Genomic DNA, 18,242 nt, shown 5'->3' with positions numbered 1-18,242 from the left:
AATCCACAACACAACACATGCGTCGGCATGCGTCGGCTACAAAAGGAACAAGTAAAATGTTTCTTCCGGGCTGAAAAGAGAAGGAAGGAAAACACACCATTGCGGCGCTACGACACGAAGACGCCGAGCCAGTTGAGCACAGCAAACCCAACCTGTTCTCACAAGTTGCTTGCGCTTCAGGCGAAATAAAAGCTGCTGAGCTAAATCAGGAAAGCGGTAACTATTAGGACTGCTCACTGTTCCTCAGGCTGGGACAGGAGATCACACACTGTATTATTATTATTGAGAGACAGGCTCACTGTCTGTTCCTCAGGCTGGGACAGGAGATCACACACTGTATTATTATTATTGAGAGACAGGCTCACTGTCTGTTCCTCAGGCTGGGACAGGAGATCACACACTGTATTATTATTATTGAGAGACAGGTTCACTGTCTGTTCCTCAGGCTGGGACAGTGGATCACACACTATATTATTATTACTGAGAGACAGGCTCACTTTCTGTTTCCCAGACTGGAACAGGAGATCACACACTGTATTATTATTATTGAGAGACAGGCTCACTGTGTCTTCGTTTGGGCTGGGACAGTAGATCACACACTGTATTATTATTACTGAGAGAGAGGTTCACTGTCTGTTCCTCAGGCTGGGACAGGAGATCACACACTGTATTATTATTATTGAGAGACAGGCTCACTGTCTTTTCCTCAGGTTGGGACAGTAGATCACACTGTATTATTATTATTGAGAGTCTGGCTCACTGTTCCCGAGGTTGGGACAGGAGATCCCACACTGTATTATTATTATTTAGAGATAGACTCAGTCTTTTCCTCAGTCTTTTCCTCAGTCTGGGACAGGAGGTCACACACTATATTATTATTGAGAGACAGGCTCACTGTCTGTACATCAGGCTGGGACAGTAGATCTCACTGTGTTATTATTATTAATATTACTGAGAGTCTGGCTCACTGTTCCCCAGGCTGGGACAGGAGATCCCACACTGTATTATTATTATTTCGAGACAGGCTCACTGTTTGTTTCTCAGGCTGGGACAGGAGATCCCACACTGAATTATTATTATTGAGAGACAGGCTTACTCTCTGTTCCTCAAGCTGAGAGAGGACATCACATACTGCATTATTATTGATTGACAGGCTAACTGTTCCTCAGGCTGGGACAGGAGATCACACACTGAATTATTATTATAGAGAGACAGGCTCACTGTATGTTCCCCAGGCTGGGTCAGGAGCTCACACAATATTATTATTATTGAGAGATAGTCTCACTGTCTGTTCCTCAGGCTGTGACAGTAGATCACACTGTATTATTATTATTATTGAGAGTCTGGCTCACTGTTCCCCAGGCTGGGACAGGAGAACACACACTGTATTATTATTATCGAGAGACAGGCTCACTGTCTGTTCCTCAGGCTGGGACAGTACATCACACTGTATTATTATTATTATTGAGAGTCTGGCTCACTGTTCCCCAGGCTGGGACAGGAGATCCCACACTGTATTATTATTATTTCGAGACAAGCTCACTGTTTGTTCCTCAGGCTGGGACAGGAGATCCCACATTGAATTATTATTATTGAGAGACAGGCTTACTCTCTGTTCCTCAGGCTGGGACAGAGGATCACACACTGTATTATTATTATTTAGAGACAGGCTCACTGTATTTTCCCCAGGCTGGGTCAGGAGCTCACACAGTATTATTATTATTGAGAGACAGTCTCACTGTCTGTTCCTCAGGCTGGGACAGAGGATCACACACTGTATTATTATTATTTAGAGACAGGCTCACTGTCTGTTCCTCAGAGTTGGACAGGAGATCCCACACTGAATTATTATTATAGAGAGACAGACTCACTGTATTTTCCCCAGGCTGGGTCAGGAGCTTACACTGTATTATTATTATTGAGAGACAGGCTCACTGTCTGTTCCCCAGGCTGGGAGAGGAGATAACACTGTATTATTATTGAGAGACAAACTCACTGTCTGTTCCTCAGGCTGGGACAGTAGATCACACTGTATTATTATTATTATTGAGAGTCTGGCTCAATGTTCCCCAGGCTGGGACAGGAGATCCCACACTGTATTATTATTATTTAGAGACAGACTCACTGTCTTTTCCTCAGTCTGGGACAGGTGGTCACACACTGTATTATTATTGAGACAGCCTCACTGTCTGTTCCTCAGGTTGGGACAGTAGATCACACTGTATTATTATTATTAATATTATTGAGAGTCTGGCACACTGTTCCCCAGGCTGGGACAGGAGATACCACACTGTATTATTATTATTTTAAGACAGGCTCACTGTTTGTTCCTCAGGCTGGGACAGGAGATCACACACTGAATTATTATTATTGAGAGACAGGCTTACTCTCTGTTCCTCAGGCTGAGACAGGACATCACATACTGTATTATTATTGTTTGACAGGCTCATTGTTCCTCAGGCTGGGACAGGAGATCACACACTGTATTATTATTATTGAGAGACAGGCTCACTGTCTGTTCCTCAGGCTGGGACAGGAGATCACACACTGTATTATTATTATAGTGAGACAGGCTCACTGTATGTTCCCCAGGCTGGGACAGGAGGTCATATATTATATTATTATTATAGAGAGACAGGCTCACTGTATGTTCCCCAGGCTGGGACAGGAGGTCATATATTATAATATTATTATAGTGAGACAGGCTCACTGTATGTTCCCCAGGCTGGGACAGGAGGTCATATATTATATTATTATTATTGAGAGACAGACTCACTGTCTTTTCCTCAGTCTGGGACAGTTGGTCACATACTGTATTATTATTATTGAGAGACAGGCTCACTGTTCCTCATGCTGGGACAGTAGATTACACTGTATTATTATTATTACTGAGAGTCTGGCTCACTGTTCCCCAGGCTGGGACAGGAGATCACACACTGTATTATTATTATTATTGAGAGACAGGCTTACTCTCTGTTCCACAGGCTGAGACAGGACATCACATATTGTATTATTATTATTGATTGACAGGCTCACTGTTCTTCAGGCTGGGACAGGAAGTCACACACTATATTATTATTATTGAGAGACAGGCTCACTGTCTGTTCCTCTGGCTGGGACAGGGGATCACACACTGTATTATTTTTATTGAGAGACAGGCTCACTGTCTGTTCCTCAGGCTGGGACAAAGGATCACACACTGTATTATTACTGAGAGACAGGCTCACTCTCTGTTCCTCAGGCTGGGACAGGAGATCACACACTGTATTATTATTATTGACAGATAGGCTGACTGTCTGTTCCTCAGACTGGGACAGGAGATCACACACTATATAACTATTATTGACAGATAGGCTCACTGTGTCTTCGCTTGGGCTTGAACAGGAGATCACACACTGGATTATTATTATTGAGAGACAGGCTCACTGTATGTTCCCCAGGCTGGGACAGAATATCACACTGTATTATTATTATTGAGAGACAGTCTCACTGTCTGTTCCTCAGGCTGGAGCAGGAGATCACATACTGTATTATTATTATTGATTGACAGGCACACTGTTCATCAGGCTGGGACAGGAGATCGCACCCTGTATTATTATTATTGACAGATAGGCACACTGTGTCGTCATTTGGGCTGGGACAGGAGATCACACACTGTATTATTATTATTGAGAGACAAGCTCACTGTCTGTTCCTTAGGCTGAAACAGGAGATCACACACTGTATTATTATTATTTAGAGACAGGCTCACTGTTCCTCAGGCTGGGACAGGAGATCAGACTGCATTATTAATATTGAGAGACAAGCTCACTGTTCCTCTGACTGGGGCAGGAAATGACACACTGTATTATTAGTATTGAGAGATAGGCTCAGTGTTCCCCAGGCTGGGACAGGAGATCACACACTGTATTATTATTATTGAGATACAGACTCACTGTCTGTTCCTCTTGCTGGGACAGGCCATTCCACACTGGATTATTATTATTGAGAGAAAGGTTCACTGTCTGTTCCCCAGGCTGGGACAGGAGGTCACACACTGTATTATTATTATTGAGAGACAAGCTTACTGTCTTTTCCTCAGGCTGGGACAGAAAGTCTCACTGTATTATTATTATTATTGAGAGACAGGCTCACTGTCTGTTCCTCAGGCTGGGAGAGGAGAACACACACTGTATTATTATTATCGAGAGACCTGCTCTTTCCTGACTGTTCCTTAGGCTGTTACAGGAGATTATAATCTGCTTTATTATTATTGAGAGACTGGCTCACTCCTGTCTGTTCCTCAGATTGAAACAGCAGGTCACACAATGTATTATTATTATTGAGAGACAGACTCACTGTCTGTTCCTCAGGCTGGGACAGGAGAACACACACTGTATTATTATTATCGAGAGACCTGCTCTTTCCTGACTGTTCCTTAGGCTGTTACAGGAGATTATAATCTGCTTTATTATTATTGAGAGACTGGCTCACTCCTGTCTGTTCTTCAGGCTGGGATAGGAAGTCACACACTATATTATTATTATTGAGAGACAGGCTCACTGTCTGTTCCTCTGGCTGGGACAGGGGATCACACACTGTATTATTTTTATTGAGAGACAGGCTCACTGTCTGTTCCTCAGGCTGGGACAAAGGATCACACACTGTATTATTACTGAGAGACAAGCTCACTCTCTGTTCCTCAGGCTGGGACAGGAGATCACACACTGTATTATTATTATTGACAGATAGGCTGACTGTCTGTTCCTCAGACTGGGACAGGAGATCACACACTATATTACTATTATTGACAGATAGGCTCACTGTGTCTTCGCTTGGGCTTGAACAGGAGATCACACACTGGATTATTATTATTGAGAGACAGGCTCACTGTATGTTCCCCAGGCTGGGACAGAATATCACACTGTATTATTATTATTGAGAGACAGTCTCACTGTATGTTCCTCAGGCTGGAGCAGGAGATCTCCTACTGTATTATTATTATTGATTGACAGGCACACTGTTCATCAGGCTGGGACAGGAGATCGCACCCTGTATTATTATTATTGACAGATAGGCACACTGTGTCATCGTTTGGGCTGGGACAGGAGATCACACACTGTATTATTATTATTGAGAGACAAGCTCACTGTCTGTTCCTTAGGCTGAAACAGGAGATCACACACTGTATTATTATTATTGAGAGACAAGCTCACTGTTTGTTCCTCAGGCTGGGACAGGAGAACACACACTGTATTATTATTATCGAGAGACCTGCTCTTTCCTGACTGTTCCTTAGGCTGTTACAGGAGATTATAATCTGCTTTATTATTATTGAGAGACTGGCTCACTCCTGTCTGTTCCTCAGATTGAAACAGGAGGTCACACAATGTATTATTATTATTGAGAGACAGGCTCACTGTCTGTTCCTCAGGCTGGGACAGGAGAACACACACTGTATTATTATTATCGAGAGACCTGCTCTTTCCTGACTGTTCCTTAGGCTGTTACAGGAGATTATAATCTGCTTTATTATTATTGAGAGACTGGCTCACTCCTGTCTGTTCTTCAGGCTGGGACAGGAAGTCACACACTATATTATTATTATTGAGAGACAGGCTCACTGTCTGTTCCTCAGGCTGGGACAGGAGATCACACAGTTTATTAATATTATTGTTGAGAGACATGCTCACTGTCTGTTCTTCTAGCTGGGACTGGAGATCACACACTGTTCTATTATTATTGAGAGTCATGCTCACTATTTGTTCTTCAGACTGGGACAGGACATTCCACACTAGGTTATTATTATTGAGAGACAGGTTCATTGTCTGTTCCTCAGGCTAAGATAGGAGATCACACACTGTATTATTATTATTGAGAGACAGGCTCGCTGTCTGCTCCTCAGGCTGGGACAGGAGATCACACACTGTTATAGTGTGCTCTCACAAGGCACCAGTTCTGCAGGGGTTTGGGCATTTACTGGGACAATTATTTTTGTGGCAGTAAATCACAAAATTGATTCTTTTAATGGTCTTAGAATCCAACCATGCGATATAACTCAAAGTACCTCAACAGGTACTAATACACGAGGATACATTTATAAATATATAGAATATGCATGTAAACCTAACAGATCTTATCGTAAGAGTTATCAGAATACAAAAGATATAAATTAATTCAGTTACAAAGAGTTACACATATCAAGAGGACATAAGTTCGGTATATCATTCATTTAGACCATTTCGTAATTGAACTTGTTTAAAACTTCTACATTAGATACTCAAAACAAGTACATAACCCTTAGGAATTAAATTGATTCTCGTGATTCTTATCTTTCACCGTTTCCGTAGTGTAGCGGCTATCACGTTCGCCTAACACGCGAAAGGTCCCCGGTTCGAGACCGGGTGGAAACAGCCTCGTTTTGCACGCTCCTGTACTTCACAGAGGTCTTGAGCGACCGGTCATTTGTTCCCAATGTATTTCCGGTGCCTTCGTGCACTCTTGTACCAAACGCACGTTCCTTCTGTACGCGGAGCCGATCATTTGCAATTGGGCTGTGCCGACAGACCAGGACGAGCTCTGTCGGCTCAAAAGCAGCGCAGGACCTGCAAGAACAACAGAAAGATTAGCATCCAGCGGGGGCCTCTTAGTGAGCCCAAGATCTCATCAAGAATCGGCTCCAGCAACAGGGCTGGGCGCATTGTTCCATTCTCCGACCACTCTCGGTGTAAACAAGTCCCTCCTGGTCTTTGCTTGAAATGCACTTTCCTGCGTTTGCTTTGGTGTAACTGGCTTCCCCTGCATGGGCGAATGTGAAGAAAATCCTTAGTAAGTCATTGAAGAAAACCGAGAAGAGGTCGGAGTGGCCTCTGTCGTTCATCAACGATCCAGTCAGGCAGTACTCCTCTGCAAAGCGCCGTTCGTTCACATCGATTGGCTTTTTTTTGCCTTCATTCGTGCAAGTAGTAAAAGCAGACGCCCCTATTCCACCGTGACCCGGATTCAAACCGGGGTTGTTGCGGCCACAACGCAAAGTACTGACCACTATACGATCACGGCGAGTTACCAATACAGACGTGGCAGGGCGGAAAAGGCTGTGCTCTCTTCGTGTGACATAATTCGGAAAAGTCCTGACGTTGCATTTCAACTGAGCCCCAGTATACATCGACCCTTCGACACTCTGAGTTACAACTCTCTTGCGTGTTTTCTCATATTTATGTAGTTTGCTTGCATGATGCCGGGAACAGTGTGGTTGTTCGCTGCCATATGGTCTAGGGGTTAGGATTCCTGGTTTTCACCCAGGCGGCCCGGGTTCGACTCTCGGTATGCGAATGTGTCGGTTTTGCCTCCTGCTTTCCAAAAGATCAGCACCGTGTACGAAGGAGCCGCATTAAAACCACTCGAACGTGCAAAACGTGCGAGAAGAGGGGGCGCTTGTTTCCAACCGAAACTTCTCGCGTGTGAGACGAGCTGATCACCGCTGTGGGAGGGTTACTCTGGTAGACATGGCTGACCTTCGGCAATAGGATTTATACTCTCCAAGATGATATTTGCACTTTCTGGAGAGGCGATTTTCTCCACTTCAGTAGCCCGATTTCGTCGATTGCGTGGAGAGGGCTGTAGAATGTGGCGCCGCCTTTCCTGCTCCGTCCATGACAGGCGTGCTGGTCTCTGGAGAGAGAGCACGGTCCATCAGCGCACTCCAATAAAGGCACTGGAAGCAGCTGAATCGAATTGGCAAAGCTCAGCGCTGGGCCGCTGGGCACGTCTTACCACCGTTTCCGTAGTGTAGTGGTTATCACGTTCGCCTCACACGCGAAAGGTCCCCGGCTCGAAACCGGGCGGAAACAGACATCTTTTGTCGCCAGGCACAAAAGGGGATTGGGGATTCGCCTAGCGCTGTGATCGAACAGACCCACTCACCTCTTAGTGTGGCGGGATCTGCACAGTGCATGTCACAGCGCATCCTGCTTTCACTTCAATGCGCGTCCTGATGTACCCCAGTCTCCCGCAAGACAGGTGGGGACAGGTGACAGGTCCTATACTAACGAGGAAGACATCGCTCTCTCCGACCCCCGGCATCGTGTCCCGACCCACCGTGCTGGAAGCCGACGCGTGCTGTGATCCCTTCACGGAGCAGAAATGACAACCGAGGAGCCGAGAGATCATTTCAGCATTTCGCGTCTGAACGGAAAACACAAACGACCAACTCGGAATGACTTGCCTTTGACGCTTTTCAAAGCGTTCTTTGTGCACGACGACTGCGCCGCCTAGCAGATACAAATGGGTTGTACAACTTTGAACTAGCAAATGGAAGAGGGCTAAGCCCCCTCTCTTTTAGCCCAGGTTCGATCTGTCTCCCAGAATCACCAGGGCGCACACACACACACCCGTGCCGTTGAAGTGCTCTGCTTCATTTCTAAGGGCAACTCAACATTCACTCCTACCCCGAGTGCAGAAAAGACAGCATCCACAGCAACAACAGCTCAGGTCTCTGCACAGGAGCTAAGCTGCCCTCATCTCCTCTGCTCTGCGGCTCCTGCGGAGTGGAGTCCTGCCTGGAGCCGTGTTTGCAGGCGGCGGCTCCCCGCGCCCTGTCTGTGCGTCGTGTCCAAGAGCTCCTGGGAGGAAGAGAGAGCCCTCCCACTCGGGGGCTTTTCCACGGTCTGTGTGAGGAGGGGCGGGTGTGTCCAGTAGCTTATCGAGCGGAAGCCTGGGGCGGCGGAGAGCTGTGATCGTGCAGACCTTGAGGTGTCACCTCTTTGTCTGCTTTCCCGCCCCCCCTCCGCCCAAGCTCTGCTCCAAAGTAGCCCGGCAACCCCTCACACCTGCACGTGTCACAACCTAAGGTGCGGTCATGAGACACCCATGGGGTGTCGTTCTGTTCTTGCTAATTGTTTCCTGCCCGTCGCAGGCAGGAGTCCATGCGAGGAAGATGCGCTGGACAGAGCTCAAAGGGCGCAGCTGGGTGGCTTTCCTTCTGAGTGACGTTCCTGCAACACTCTCCCGCTACTCTTGGTGCGCTCATGCCACAACACAGGAAGGCTGGAGCAGGTGGCTGTGGGCTTTGCGCACCGCTGAAATAGCTCAGTTGGGAGAGCGTTAGACTGAAGATCTACCAAACGCACGTTCCTTCTGTACGCGGAGCCGATCATTTGCAATTGGGCTGTGCCGACAGACCAGGACGAGCTCTGTCGGCTCAAAAGCAGCGCAGGACCTGCAAGAACAACAGAAAGATTAGCATCCAGCGGGGGCCTCTTAGTGAGCCCAAGAGCTCATCGAGAATCGGCTCCAGCAACAGGGCTGGGCGCATTGTTCCATTCTCCGCCCACTCTCGGTGTAAACAAGTCCCTCCTGGTCTCTGCTTGAAATGCACTTTCCTGCGTTTGCTTTGGTGTAACTGGCTTCCCCTGCATGGGCGAATGTGAAGAAGATCCTTAGTAAGTCATTGAAGAAAACCGAGAAGAGGTCGGAGTGGCCTCTGTCGTTCATCAACGATCCAGTCAGGCAGTACTCCTCTGTAAAGCACCGTTCGTTCACCGGGGTTGTTGCGGCCACAACGCAAAGTACTGACCACTTTACGATCACAGCGAGTTACCGAGACACACGCGGCAGGGCGGAAAGGGCTGTGCTCTCTTCGTGTGACATAATTCGGAAAAGTCCTGGCGTTGCTTTTCAACTGAGCCCCAGTATACATCGACCCTTCGACACTCTGAGTGACAACTCTCTTGTGTGTTTTCTCATATTTATGTAGTTTGCTTGGTGGCGCAGTTGTCGTGCACAAAGAACGCTTTGAAAAGCGTCAAAAGCAAGTCATTCCAAGTTAGTCGCTTGTGTTTTCCGTTCAGACGCGAAATGCTGAAATAATCTCTCGGCTCCTCGGTTGTCATTTCTGCTACATAGAGGAATCACAGCACGCGTGTTAAAAGAAGACTGTGATATTCGGTGCGTCTTGGATTAGTCGAGATTAAAGAGTGAGTAGTTTTGTTTTTCTGTGATGTAATGGGACCAATGAAGAATGTGGCATCCAGACTAATGTGGAGTATTTGTTTCCTTAGGGAAATTGCCACTACCATATACTGGGGCATTAGGACCCATATGGACCGCAGGGTGAGCGCCCAGCGACAGAAACCAGCCGGTACCGTGTGTCGGGCTCGGCCGCGTGCAGGACAATGACTTCACTTAAATGTTTAACTGATAAAACCCAAATGAACCAAACCTGTATAAATTAGTGGTGGAAAGGAGTCTTCTTATATAGCAAAAGGTCTCTGATCCTTTGGTAAGAACGATGGGTATATAACCCATTGTCCTCAATATTAGAAATGAATCCTTGAGCACTGCTGTTGTACCAACGGTCCATAAAAGCCTAACATTACCCTTTCTTGCATAAATTGTAGAACATGCCGTCACATTTCAGTTGCACCTCAGTAGCAGTTTGATCTATTATCACCCTACTCCCCACCTCAGAACCTTCGCTCTTCTTATTCTGGTCTCCTAACTGTCCCCCAAGCCCATCTACACTGTATGAGTGACAAGGCCTTCTCCTGTTATGCCCCCAAGCTCTGGAACTCTCTCCCCAAGGATACCAGAGTCACCTTCCCTAAACTCCTTCAAATTCAGACTCAACACCTTGTTCTGTAGAAGAGCCTTTACTGAACTGGTTCCATTCTTTACCCCTCTGCTTCTACTTTCCTTAGTACCACCATCCATGGTCTCCTCTGTCTATTGGAATTGTTTTATCCTGTGTGTTCTTATTGTAATTATTTCAAGTGCTTTGCGAAGCCACCTTTGGTACCATTATATAAAATAGTTTAGCCTAAAACCTTGAAGCTTTAATAGGGCATTGCAGTAGGGCTAAAAATTAACAGTGTTAGTGGGCCAGCAGGATTTGTGCAAATTATAGGTAGTCACAACGGGAGACCAGGATTCACTTGAAATTCATGACATGGGACACTGAAACAGGGGAGAGGCTTTGTGTAGTAAGTGTTCAGTCTCAATCTACACAGTCTGTGCTGCTGGTAGAGGTGGTTGTGAACACCTGTCTTCCCAGTCAAGTGCTGGGATCTCCAATTTCAATCCTAATACTTCCCGTGACTGTCCAATACTGTGGAACCAACACCCATAAGACAAGACCTCCAAGATTCTAACTGTACCTTTATTCACTGAAGTTTGGGCACCAGAATTGTTCCTCTGCTAAGGAAGGGAAGGCCTACTTTACACCAAGCCCCTGTTGACAATCCCTTCCTTGTGTTTCTTTTAGTCAGTTTGTGCAGCCTAGAATAGGACATCAGATCTCACTCTTACTGGGCACTACAGTAGCAACTGACACTCCATAAGCACTACCCCTCTAGGAAACAGGAGGACTGCCAGTATATTGAACACCTCTGTCTCTCCCCCAGTAAAGAGTGTCACACTGCCCTGCCCAAGGAATAGTGCGGCCATCTTCCCCCAGTACAACGCTTTATTACTCCAGCCATTTTCAGTCCTCATTGGCAGCAATATGGGAAGCATTCTTGAAAGGGGAACCCCCACAAATACTTCCCTTGAATTCCTCCACCCCATTCAAACCTATAAACCATAAAGAAACAAGGGCAGGCAGAAGGGTCTTTCACAGCTTTATTGAGATGTTGCCATTACAAGGCAAGTGGAGGCAGGAGAGTCACAAGGGCCAGGCTGGAGCCTTCATTCAGGCACCTGGGGAGGAAGGAGAACAATCCAGCTACACTGCAGGACACCACCCCTACAGGAGCTCCTCCTGCCAGACCCTACCTCTCCACTGGCCAACATCTCCAAAGTCCTCTGCTCCCTCCACATCCTCACTGGTGCTCTCAGCATCTTCACTGGAGCTCTGAGGGTCTCCTTCCTCATCCTCAGTCCAGTCAGCTCCCACATCCAGAGGAGCTTCTACTGGTGCCACAGCCACCCGACTACTGGTCACCAGGCTCCTGGTACCTGTGGACAAGCAGCACCCAGGAGTGAGGGATCTGCTATACCCAGAGACCCACAGTCTACTCATCTAAACAGTCCCTGGCTCCTTGCAGAAGTACCTCTTAGCCTCCCTGTTGTAGGTGCAGGATTTGGTCCCTGGTGTTGCTTTAGCAGGAGCCACAGCCATGACACAGTGCATGTACAGCTCAGTCACTTCATGCTGCAAGAGGGAAGGTCACAGCATTAAGGGATCAAGGCCAATAGAGGGACAGAGAAAGACCTTCTGCCATCAGTGAAGGCAAGCTGGCAGCTCTAGGCACTAGAGCTGCCACAGTCTGGTTCACATCTAGATCATGGATGGAAAAGCAGACAATGGATCAGTAGAGCGAGAAGGCTGAGCAGCCTTTGAGAGCAGTACCTTCCTGGACAGCTTCTTCTGGAAGAGGAAGGCATCAATTGTGAAGCGGAGCACATCCTTCTGCTTGGAGGGGACAAACCTGGACAGGCAGCCATCTGCCTTGCTGTCCACCATGCACCTGGGGACAAGGACAAGGATGAACCCCTGCAGGCTCTCGGGGCTCCTGCCCACCTCCCCTCCCAGAAGGGGCCGTACCCCAAGTTGTCGATCACGGGGAAACGGGGCTGGGAGTGCTGGTCTGGTTTCTCCGTTACGTAACACGAGTGGATGTACAGCCTCTGCTCCGCTGTGGCAAAGTAGGCAGTGGCCTGGAAGTACATGGGCTGACCCAGGAAGTACTCATCCTTAGGAGAGAGCCGGACCCAGTGGGCTGGAGAGAGAGGCAGCATTACACCTGCACACAGCACCCCCTGCAGGCAGGTGGAGCCACTCACTCAAGGAGCTTACAGTTGGTGGTGAGCAGGACAAAGCTGTGCTTGTTCTTCAGGTCCTTGAAGAAGGTCCTTCTCCTGGCCCACGTGGGGACATAGCCAACCTTGTAGGAGTAGTGGAACCTGCAGGACAGAGGGGATGAGGGGCTTCTGGACACTTTCCCAGCGGCTTCTCAGCAGCAGCAGAGCCCTGCCTACCTGTTGTAGGAGCACTTGACAGGCACAGAGAAGGGAATGAAGCGATGCACAGGTGCACTGGAGGAGGGCGGGGCATAGCGGAGAGTGTTGGAGTACACCAGGCGGCCCTGGACAACCTGCAGGGTCACAGAGGAAGGGATATTCCCAGGAAAGGCAACCCCGACACTGGCCCTACTGCTCACATCGATACACTGTCTGTAGATGAAGACCCGCTTACCGATCGCTCGGTGCCGCACTCGAGAAGCCCGTAGATGAAGTAGAAGTAACTGCGTGTGGTTCGGCTGACGCTAGAGTTGCCCAAGGTCACCTCCGATGGCCGACAGCTGAAGCCGAACAGGAGCCGACTGACCCTCACGTACATCCTGCTGGAGTCGCACCACACAGCCACTCCTCGGGTGCCCCCGATGGCCGGGCGAGCCGGCTGCCGCCCTCGCTGGGGAGGAAACAGGACGCTCTTGATGTAGGCGGGTAAGGGGCGGCTGCCGGCTTCGGGCTTCATCTTCTCCTTGTCGAAGTAGGGCGAGTACGCGTCTCTGGACACGGGAAGGCGGCGAAAGTCGGGAGCCAAGGACTGCGAGTCGTTCTCGCTTGCAGACAGGTCTTCGGAGGGCGCATCTGCCAGGTTCAAATCCTCCGACTGGGCTGCGTCTTCAGGAGCCGGGAGGTCGGCCTGGAGCGCTAATTCCTGAGAGTCCCAGCCAGCCGGTCCGGCGGAGATCAGTGCGGGGAGCCCGGCCCCTGCGCACAGGCACAGCACAAAGAGAAACGAGCGCATCGCCAAATTGACGTCCCGCTAAACTGCTACAGAAGTAAGACACATAAACCACCAAACTGTGTTGAAGCAAGAGAGCATAAAGTGTGAACGCGGTGACTAGGTTTTTATACTAGCAGGACTATGCTACCACACACATGGTCGCACTGCCGCTCAATCAACACAATCAATTACACACAGAGACCCGAATTGTTCTCAGCGTCTAATTAGAACCTGTTTCCAGTCTGAGGCGGGACTCCGTGAAGCCGCCTGAACACTTTCCCGTGTGTATCTGACCCCAGCGGAGGAGTTCCACGTAATTTCGACAGAATGAAATCATCCACACGTGTAAAATTTGCTCAGATTAATTTATTGTTCAATTCGTTTCTAATTTCCAAGGACAGTGTGTTAAACTCGCTGTCAGACAGTACGGAACATGCGACACGTCCGTCCACACTTTCTTTTATCGAGGGGGCTGTTCTATCAACACGTAATTTTACAATAATAATTTTACTAATTTTCATGTGTAATTGCATGTCATATTAAAATGTGTAATACAAGCATTTCTTTGCTTCCCAGTAAAGAAATACTGATCAGCTTTTGACATGTTCTGATAATAATTTGTCTGATTTCTCAGAGATTGCTTTTGCTTCGCAGCACTGAGAACCAATGGAAGCCCGTTTCCGCCAGGGAGTAAAAAAAAACGCACTATGGTATCTCAGAATTGTGACTTAGAATCTCAGAATTGCGACCTAAAAACTCAGAATTTTGACTTTATATCTCACATTTGCGACTTCGAAATAGCCCCTATTTCATTGTCTGTCCTTTTGTTATTGTAACGGATTCGGGTTCTAGGGCTTGTGCCCTCGCCGCTCCCACCCTACTTCGTGCCTCACTGTATTGGCTTGAATCCAGGCCTTGCTAGCTGAGCTAAAGAACATTTTAGATATAAAGTCGGAGTTCTGAGTTACCAAGTCGCAATTTTGAGTTAGTTGGAATTCTGCGATACCATAGCGCGTTTTTTTAACTCCCTGGCAGAAACGGGCTTTCATACATTTCAATTAGTCTGATCAGTGTAGGACAAGTTAATGTAGAACCATTGCTATGTCTGTCTCTTGTTTGTATATAAATGAATGTCTTTGACAACTTAATGTTAGTTTTTAATTTAGTTTTACGATGTAGGTCATGCGTTAACATATGCACAAGCATACAAAATGTCTCCCTCCTGATTCAGCTCATGCTCCATAGGAGAGAAGCGATTCCTCCTGCTTCTCGTACAATCATATTAGAACAGAAGCCCGTGTCGCCCAGCTCTGATTCAAGAGTGACTCGCATCTTCAGCCCTTTTTTATTCGTGATCCTAATTTTCTTTAGTTATGATCAATATTGAACTTTTTCTAAATAAATCGACAATAATCAAACATACAAAGTATTAGGAGTTGACAGGGTGCCCCTTTGGAATAGTCGTCAGAAAATGTGAGAAAAGGAAAGTTACCTAAGCTCTCACACACAGCATTGGAGATTGGAATCTGATTGTAAAAAAAAAAAAACTACCTGTCTCCCCTTCATTTAACGTTGCTGTTGTTTTTATTTTACATGTTGTTAGCATTTTAATGAATTGTTAAAAGATTGATACACAAATCGCTAAATAAGAAAACGTAAAAACCCAACTGTAAGCAATTGACCATTCATATTCCTGAATTTTAAATCCCTGTGTTTATCTGTGTCCAAGTGCCTGGTGCAGCTATTTTGAAAGCAGAGTCTATGATTTATTGCGGAAGCGCATTGTTGCCACCCAGGAAAAAAATCTTAATTAATAAATATCAAATTATCTCCTAATTACGAGATAGCAACGATGTCATTTGTGTGTATGAACAACCTGTTACATTTGCAATGGTAGTACCTACAGACTATCGAAAGGTTTGCTGGCACTGTGGGTTTAGTTTTCCTGACAATGTGCATGCTGAGAAATGCGCACGGACTGACTTTCTTCTCGCAATGAAAATGTTACCGTTTGTACCTCATGTAAACACAGTTCTAACCATTACCACACTCATATATATCCTGAATCAAGAACGAATGTGACCTAGAATCCATTGTACCGCTTCAAACTGAAAGTCAGATATGTAGTCTCAAAATAACTCAGGATTTTTTTTCCCTTGATGGCAGCATTGGCTTCTGGTATTTAGATTCAACCACTGAAGAGGTTGGTTTTGTGTTTTTAGGTATTGAACATAACTGGTAAGTTTAAGTCAGTTCTTGTAACTCTTTCCGCTCGAAAGCGCTGTTTTAATACCGGCGCACCTGTCTCCACAGGAAATTTATTGCTGTTCCAAAACCAATGTACTGCAGCTTGTGGCCACGTGTTCCTGCTGTCAGCATGTGATACCATGTTCTTCCACCGCTAGAAATATTACTGCTCTAGTACAGGAGTAAAAAAAGAAACAAATGCAAACACCGTTTAGAAAAAACACACACGTCTCAGGCCTTAACTATGACAAGGATGGGATTTGAACCTAGACGAGCAGAGCACAGTGGATTAGCAATCCAATAAAAGACTCCTGTTTAATTTTCTTTTCGCTTGCTCGATTTGTAGTACGCACCTCAATCCTTACAACCGGCAAACAAAACGGCTTCATGTGCCACAGCATTCTGCTGCAGGTACGGTTTGCACCGTGTATTGGGCGAACCCGAATGAAATATTTCAAATATGTGAAGAATTTCATGAAACCTGAAAAAAGAAGATCACAGCCAATGTCAACAATTCGGAGCCTGTAGGTAGCTTCAACAGAACAAAACGATCTGAAGCCGCAATTCTTTCATAGAGTATTGTGACACTCTACGCTGTTGCTATTACTGCTATATCTGCTGCCGTTGCTTAAAACTCTACTCAGCGGGCAAGTTAGTTGTACAAGGAATAGACTACTTTGAGCCGTCCAAATTCCATTATGTGAATTTCAGCTTTTTTTTTATTAATAACAGCATTAGTAATACAATGCGTGCTCAGAAACGTTACTTATTAACTTATGAAGCAATAGTGTTTCGACAATTTGCGGTCTTCAAAAAGTAAACGCTGAAGTTTTTATACTTCCTTGTGAGCAGATCACCTTTGATTTAGAAAAGGAAAACTTACTCCCCTGTTGCTTTCATTGCAATATCTGAATCGAGACCCAAGCGCTAAGAAAGCTGAAAAACGCAGAAGTCATAAACCCGATTTTAATTTAGATACACATTTTCTAATGCAGCCTTCATTACAAGCCAGTCTATTTCTCGAAAGCGTGTTATGTAAAAAAGAGAAAAACGAAAATATGTGGATGACAATATTTAAAAGCTGAAGATTTTACTTTTGAGAAATTGTCATTTTATGTATCTAGACGCTTTTCAACCACTGCTTTTAGAACTTTGCTGTGCTTCCTGAATCATTTTCAGTGTTATAAACTGGGTGTGGAAGTAGCGATCACTTTGTAGAGCAGTTGATAGACTGGAGCTGTTCAGACTACTCTTCTTATTTCTCAAATGCTTCCATCATTTTTCTTTCACACTAGGACGCGAGTGTGCACGTGTGTTTGGTTTTCGTTTCACTGATTCTCATTGAAGATTTGTGAATTAAGGAGGAAAAATCAGTTGCTTGGGAAAGCAGAAGGTTTGGTTCTCAACGATCTTGAAGACACGCCCATGTAGTGCAGCGTGTGATATTTGTACTATAAAAGACCAAGTGCTCAAAGTGACGTCTGCGTTTACCGTTTAGACTTTTCATCTCGGGCGCACTTTTAGAAAGCAAAGATAGAGCAGTTGTGTTGAATCACACTATGACAGCTGTCAGCAGAGTGGCGCAGCGGAAGCGTGCCCATAACCCAGAGGTCGATGGATCGAAACCATCCTCTGCTATACACACCGTCAGTCTAATGAAGTGAATTTAAACTGATTTTTTTCTCTCGTGTGTGTGCAAGCTTCACACTTACTGTATTCGTTAATCTTTACCAATAGCAGATGCCCAAATGTATCTTTGGTTGTTCTGCGATCCTTCATAGTTTCCTCAATTCCTTCAAATGAACATCCATATCAAAGCAATTATATTTATATACATTACAATTAAGGTACATATTAAAAATATCAATGCACATTTGTATAATGCTCATTTAATAATGATTGTCAAGGATTGTCAAGTTCTCCAACAAATCTGTGTTCTAATTTTAAAATATTTTTGCTAAGGATACAACGGGTGTATAAATGAATTCTCCCAACAGCCAGTTAAAGAAAAATTCCACACGTGAGGATGGTTTCTTGGACATTGACTTAGGTACTTAATTGTTTACTTGTTGTAGTTGCACACGAGTAAAACACGAAGATTTCCTGCAACATTCAAGAGGGTTTGCGAAGAAATCCCTTCAATTTTTAGCGGAGATTATGTTTACATCATCACAATCTGAAGCGCGTCCCTGAGTGCGTTTGACCCAGCAGCCCTTTGTTTAACAGCTGCACAGGGACACATTCCCATTGCTTTTCACAAATCACTGGCATTTTTTTGCAGCATTTC

General features: G+C 46.0%; 1 long non-coding RNA gene and 2 other non-coding genes across 3 annotated transcripts; 2 read left to right on the top strand and 1 right to left on the bottom strand.

The window, feature by feature from the left end:
* Nucleotides 1-6,319: 6,319 nt before the first annotated feature.
* On the top strand, nucleotides 6,320-6,392 carry trnav-aac (transfer RNA valine (anticodon AAC)). The gene has a single exon. It is a non-coding gene; the product is annotated as a tRNA-Val (tRNA).
* Nucleotides 6,393-7,756: 1,364 nt separating this feature from the next.
* On the top strand, nucleotides 7,757-7,829 carry trnav-cac (transfer RNA valine (anticodon CAC)). The gene has a single exon. It is a non-coding gene; the product is annotated as a tRNA-Val (tRNA).
* A 3,752-nt stretch (nucleotides 7,830-11,581) lies between these two features.
* Nucleotides 11,582-11,927, bottom strand: LOC138242872 (uncharacterized). The gene is made up of 2 exons (XR_011191737.1): nucleotides 11,749-11,927; nucleotides 11,582-11,673 (listed from the first exon to the last, which is right to left on the bottom strand). It is a non-coding gene; the product is annotated as an uncharacterized lncRNA (long non-coding RNA).
* Nucleotides 11,928-18,242: the final 6,315 nt, after the last annotated feature.

Source organism: Lepisosteus oculatus, chromosome 14 (genome assembly GCF_040954835.1).
Source record: "Lepisosteus oculatus isolate fLepOcu1 chromosome 14, fLepOcu1.hap2, whole genome shotgun sequence".
NCBI lineage: Eukaryota > Metazoa > Chordata > Actinopteri > Semionotiformes > Lepisosteidae > Lepisosteus > Lepisosteus oculatus.
The sequence above is the reverse complement of the archived record's forward strand: the minus strand, read 5'-3'. Positions and strand labels throughout refer to the sequence as shown.